The sequence below is a fragment of the Fukomys damarensis genome, unplaced genomic scaffold (genome assembly GCF_012274545.1).
Source record: "Fukomys damarensis isolate Sample0158 unplaced genomic scaffold, DMR_v1.0_HiC HiC_scaffold_24, whole genome shotgun sequence".
Classification (NCBI taxonomy): Eukaryota; Metazoa; Chordata; class Mammalia; order Rodentia; family Bathyergidae; genus Fukomys; species Fukomys damarensis.
The window spans coordinates 13191096-13197568 of NW_022900936.1; positions in this window are offsets into that span (position 1 = coordinate 13191096).

The following is a 6473-nucleotide window of genomic DNA, read 5'->3' on the forward strand; positions in this document are numbered from 1 at the left end:
TTATTTCATTTGAAGAAATCAAAATCTTTTACAAATCTTCTCTTTTTAGTCAAGGGGGACATTTACAGTACAGGTTTTGATTTGGGTTGAATAGCATACATCTAATTGTTATTAACGAATAAAGGGGATAAACTATTCTATTTTAACTTTGAAAAAGATATTGCCAAGGTGATTTACATCATTGAAATTCTATATTTATAACTACAGATGTGCCACAAAATTCAGGCTGCCAGCCAGACTGTCAAAACTCTCACCAGTTTCATGAATAAGAAGGTTTACACAAATGTTCACTGGTTCCTACACAGATAAAGCTGTTTTCAGAAAAAAAAAAAAATAGAAGATCTTTTATTTCAAAGCCCACATAAAGAAACCCAAGTTCTACTTAAAAAATAAAGGGGTGTCAAATATAATACCCTGTGACAAAAAATCAAATGATCTGCTGCTTTTGGTCTCTAATATTTATAAATTTTGGACAATTTCTGTGAGAGAATTTTGCATTACTTTATTCAGAAGCCAATTGAAGAAGTCTTTAGGAAATAGAAGCTCTTGCTGGGGAGTTAGCTCAGTGGTTCTGCCACCTGCCTCACAAGTGCAAGGACCTAAGTTCAATCCCCAGCACCAAAACAAAAGAAATAGAAACTCTTTAATTTATTGAAACTGAATTTCTATTTATGGCCTTGACAATACCAATGTCTCTATATTTTATTGTACATGCACAATCTTCTTATAAATCACACTGAAGTTCTTTAATTTACCAGGTAGAATATTATTATAGAGTACCCAATTCTCTTCTGTTTTGGGCCCATTCTGTCTTCAGTACCATTTTAGAAATGGTAAAATTCCCACAGACACAGTGGTCACTAAATAGATGATTAAAACAATCTAATATAATTTTTGACACATTTTTATTATAATTTTAAAGTAAAAACACAGTTTAGTTGTTTAACATATTTAGATAGTTATTTTCAATGTGACGAACCTATATTTTTCCAGTTTTTAATACATGACAAAGAATGACAAAAATTAGACCAAACTTAGTATTGTTTTATAAAATTAAGTCCCTATAATGAATGCTATGGGTTGAATTTTGTCTGCTATAAAAGTTTATATTAAATTCCTAATTTCTACTATCTCATATTTTGATTTATTTAAAAAGAGGGGGCCTTTGAATATGTAATTATATTCAGTATGTAGGATGGATTCTGAATCCAGTCTAATTAGTATCTTTATCAGAGACACACTGATAGGGAAGACAGCTGTATTAGTGAATATTTGCAAAAAAGGCAGATTTGATACAGGACACAGGAATTCATAAGATTAGCATACATTCACCCTCAGAGCCAAACACAAAATAATGCAAGAGATCTGTCTCTGCTAAAATCTGAAGAATCCTGCCGACGGCCTGGAGCCCAGGCAATGTCCCATAGAAGTCTGTGTCAGGAAACCAAGGAGTCCATGAAGGGAGACCAGAGGATCTGCGCTGGAAAGCCGATTTGGAAGCTGAGGTGTCTCTGCGCAAAGGCAGGAAATGAATCTCAAGGCCAGGTGAACACAAGATCCTCTGAAGAGAACAACAGCCATCCTTGACAATGATGAGGACCTGAGCTCCTCCTCAGAGAACTGGTAAAGCCTCTCCAAAGAAAACCAGCTGCAATGAAGCTCTTTCAAGGAAGATCAGCAAGGAAGAGCAACATCAGCATGAAATTGTCTTCTCCTGTTCTCCTTTTGTACCTTTCCCAACAAACCTCTGAGAGTGGGTCTCCCACATGCAGAACCACACTGATTCAATTCAGCCAGGCCTTCCCACTCAAGTAGATCGTTAGACTAATTAACCACAGCAGTATGAATATGAAGGTAGGGACTGGTGTTGCCTATAACAAGACACAGAGTCCTTGGGGACAGCAGAGATTGGAAGAGGCAGGGAAGAACCCTTCCTAAGAAGCTTTGGAGAAAACACAGAGATACAGAAACTATGATTTTGGACTTTAAGCTTCCAGAACTTTGAGACAATAAATTTCTGTCATTTTGAGCCATTTAGTTTAAAATGGTTATTTCAGCATCTCTGGGAAACTAATACAGAGTATGACCAACTTTCTTTTTTTTTTTCTCATTGAGTTTATTGGTGACCAACTTTCAAATTGTATTAAGGCAACAACTCAGAAAGGAATTCCTTGCACATCTGACATAACAGCCCAAGATCCCAACACAGGTGTTCGCCAGCACCATCCCCAAGCTACTGTGTGCCTGGGGTCTTTGCACATCATATAAGAAATTGTATATTTTTATGCTCTCTCTAGTTTCCTTAAAGGCAATAATTTATATTTGTCTTCCTGTATCTCTATGATTTTCTTATTTTTTTCTACTATTGTAATTACCATCTTTATCAACATAAAACTTTAGTCTTAAGAACCCTTCAGGAGATTCGTAATTCCAAAATCCTGCAGTCATCATGCTATTTAAAGAGATTTACAGCAGGTAATAGTATGCTACTTCCCCAACTCTGCCACCAGAGTATTTGTGGGTGACCCCATAAGCATGTAAGTTATGCTGATGGACTCATCTATAAATATTATCATTTCAATTTTGAGATTTAAAGCTCAACTTCCTTTCAAATCAAAAAGATTTTGATAAGAGGAAAAAACCTTTATACTGTTTTCTTAAATATCTGTTACTGACAGTTCAACATTGCATTTAATGAGCTGCTCCATTATGACTGAGGTTGAAGCATGCGTTAATCAACCCTGTGCTTCCTAAACTCCTTTGCCTGGTGAGGAGAAAAGTTTCTTTCAGATAATTACTGTGGTTCCAGAAGATAGAACACCCCTGCCTACTGAGGAATGCATTTGTTAGCATGATAACTACGACACCATTAATAAAGACTCCAAAGTAAAAGGCTTAAAGAAAACAGAAGTTTATTTCTGGTTCAAATAAATTCTGCAGTGGGCAATGTAGATTGGCCAGAACATTTAATCTATGCATTCATTTAGGACCGGATGCCTTACTATAGTTCATTTTCAAAAGCACTTAGGGGCTTGTTCTCATCTGAATGTTAAAGCTATGCTCCATACAAAGGGCAGAGGAAAAAATATGGAGGAACACATTTTCAGCTTTGTACAACTCATAAACAGAATTAGAACTTGTCTCTCTTTTCACAGTCCACTGGCAAAAATCTAGTTCTATGGACAAACAGTTTCAAGCAGAACTAAGGAATGTGGCCTGTTTGTTTGTTGTTTGGTACCAGGGATCGAACTCAGGACCCTACACTTGTGAGCCAGGCGGCAGAACCACTGAGCTACACCCCTGACCCAGAAATAGAGTCTTTCTCTCATCTATAGCTGTATTTTCAGTTGCAACTCTTGCTACAGAGACAGGTGGGAAAGGTAACAGCAGATGGAATACATCTCTTCCAAACAGATGTTACTAACATCAATTGGAATATTTGTTTTCAGGGAATTATATATGACCTAATGTTATTTGTGGAACCTACAGAAGACATTTAAACTATTTCCAGTTTCGAATGTTTGTGTGAGAGTTACCATACAATCCTTTGTTAATATGTTTGGGCATCCTTCCAAACATTTTCAAAACAAAAATTTTTATCCAAATTTAAGATTAAAATAATTTATAGTTGATTGGCTGCAGAAAATAGTACAGAAAATAAATTAGGTATTTTCCTAGTCATTTTCCTCATTGCTGGGATAAAATACTCCACACAAGAACTTAAAGAAGTAAAATTTATTTTGGTTCCCAGTTTTGGTCCATGCTTGGCAGACTTAAACACAGAAACTGCATGGCAGAGGGGCCTGAGTATAGGAAGCCTGCTCATGTCACGGCGATCAAGGAGCAGAGACAGAAGGGATGAGCAAGAGAGAGAGAAATCCCCTACCAGGTCTCATCCCCAGTGACCTGCCTGTTTCAACTAGAACCCAGCTCCCAACAGGAAGTCAGATACATTGACCCAGGGATTCAATCCCCTTCCAAAAGCCCTGTCTATGAGTGCATGAGGGCTTTGGGGGACATTCTCAATCTAAACCATAACAGATACCATTTCATGAAGTCATTGGACTAATGCCGGCAATACAAAGCAATATCATTAAATTTTTGGAGGAGAACAAATAATGAGAATCAAGGTCTAATTGACCTTCTCTGTGAGCAGAGAAGAGAAAAACACCAAGTGGTGCCTCCTTTGACAACATGTAGGCACACTAGCACATTGCAAGTTCCAGAGAAGAATCAATACAGCTGGGATCTGGATGTTTACCTGGGTACGTGCTGTAGATAACAAGAGGCAAATGAAACTGCTCTTAACTTAATTGCTTTCTACCATGTCTAAGCGAATAAAAGCAGGTGAGCCAAATGCTCAAGGCTTTTTGTCCAATAGAGGCAAGAGCCCCCTGTTCCCCTCATTTTAAATGATCTCTGTGTCTGTGTCTTTAGTGTCCATTCACCTCCCTCTGGATAGTCATTCCCAGCATGTTGGTCTCCTGCAAATTTTCCCTGAATATCTCTTCTGAAAGCAATAGAAAATGTTTAGGATTGCCAGACAGAAGCTTCTGGAACAGTAGCTCTCTTTTTGTTGCCCATTGGTCAAAGCAGAAAGTTAAGTCAAGGGTGAAAGGTGGAGAAAGAAAGACAGGAGGTAACCTTTCATAACAAAAATTATTTACCAAGAATCGGAGATGTACAATAGCAATAAGGATGTTCGAAAGAAACAAATTTGAAGGCTGCAGTGATATGAGATTCCTGGTGTGATAATTTCTCCATTCCCTCTCTTTATTCGATAAATCCTTTTTTGTAGTCCTAGAAATTGGAATGACTTTTGGTCAGTACATATATTCTTTTCATGATTGTTTCCTTAGTTGTTCATGGTTTCATTTTCTCTTAGTTCAATAAAGCGGTTTACTAATAACTTTTGTAAATTATTGTGTTTATTATATTTTATTTCATTAGGCATGGTACTTCCTAAAAAGTGTTTTGTGCTATATCTACATTTTGAAAATCAAATTAAAATGTTACTGATCCAGGTTTTTGTTAGGTGATGCTTTTAGATAATTTTTTTCCTTTGAAAATTTTATTTCTAAAGGTATGCTGGGATATTACCAAAGTAAGGCTACAAACTGTCTTAAAAGGATTAGAATTACAGTTATAGTAAGTGCATTTCTCTAAGGACAGGAAGAAAAAGATGGAAGCCATCATTTGCACCTCTAAAGTCTCCCTTTGTGTTCGTAGAGCTCTCACAGAAGTATTCTGTGAGCCACCTGGTATGTGAAACTATTTTCTTAGGTGATATGAAACCACCCAACTCTGACCATAATAGTGGCCAGGAAACTCTATCATCAAAGAGACTCAATTACATTCTTTACATTCACTTGTCTAGGACAAAAAAGATGACTGCACTACTCCAGAATGTAAAATGAACTCTTCAAAGAAAAACAAACACACGCCTTGAGAAACATTTAACTTAGAAGTCAAGTTCCTTAGTACATTCTGTGAAAAATTTGCCGAGGGTATCCATTTGCTCTTAGTTCTTCAGTGTGGGCAATCTGACTTCAACATTGGCACCTGCATATTTGCTTGAACGCTGCCTCTAGTGTCTTGAGCCCATTCTGTCTGAAGGCAGAGCAAGTGGGAAGCAGCCATAAATTTCCCAGCAGCCTCCTCAGATAATGTAATTCCCACTTTCTTCTCTGTGCTTTCCCCAGAATTCCCCAGAGAAACTATTTCTCTTGTTCACACGGCTCAGAAACAGGTCATATGACCATGCCATTCCTTACTAATCCATTTTCCTATTGGTTCATCCTGGAGTGATCTAAACTGCTTATTTTCTAATCCTTGGATCAAAGTTAGGCTCATGTGCAAATAGAAACCAAGACCTACACCAACCACTGGGCATTTTAGCAAATCGATATTTATCATTCTGTTTCACAGAGACCTACTTATGAGTAGCTCTGTACTGGTCCAGAATAAACACTATATGCAGTGATTAAAGAATTGAAAGAACAAGGTCTGAGTACAAGCCACCTGTCTCTCATTGCATGACTTTTTATAAATGAGGAAACTGAGGCAGAGTGTTCATTTGTTTCCCTCAGGACAGTGGGCATAATGGTGAAGAGCATGGGCTCAAGTGTGTTAGATTATTCACTTACTTGCAGGTTGAAATCCTGGTTCTACCTACTTATGAATATTTATTAGCAGGTCTAGTTAGCATTACACAAATGCGTGTGAGAAGTATAAAGTATAAAATGTAAGGAAAGAAATGCTCTTAGGTCTCAAGCCAAATAAAACTGGTTTCTCATAAGACAATCAATTATAGCCAGGGTTATTTTATATCTGAGAGTAAATATAGAGGTCATTGTTAATATTGCACAGAAACATCACCTTTAGCCCTTTACTTCCTATTTCACATTATTAATTATCTCATTAGGATCCTGTGTACTATTTTAGTTTTTCACACCAGAGAAATTATTCGATAT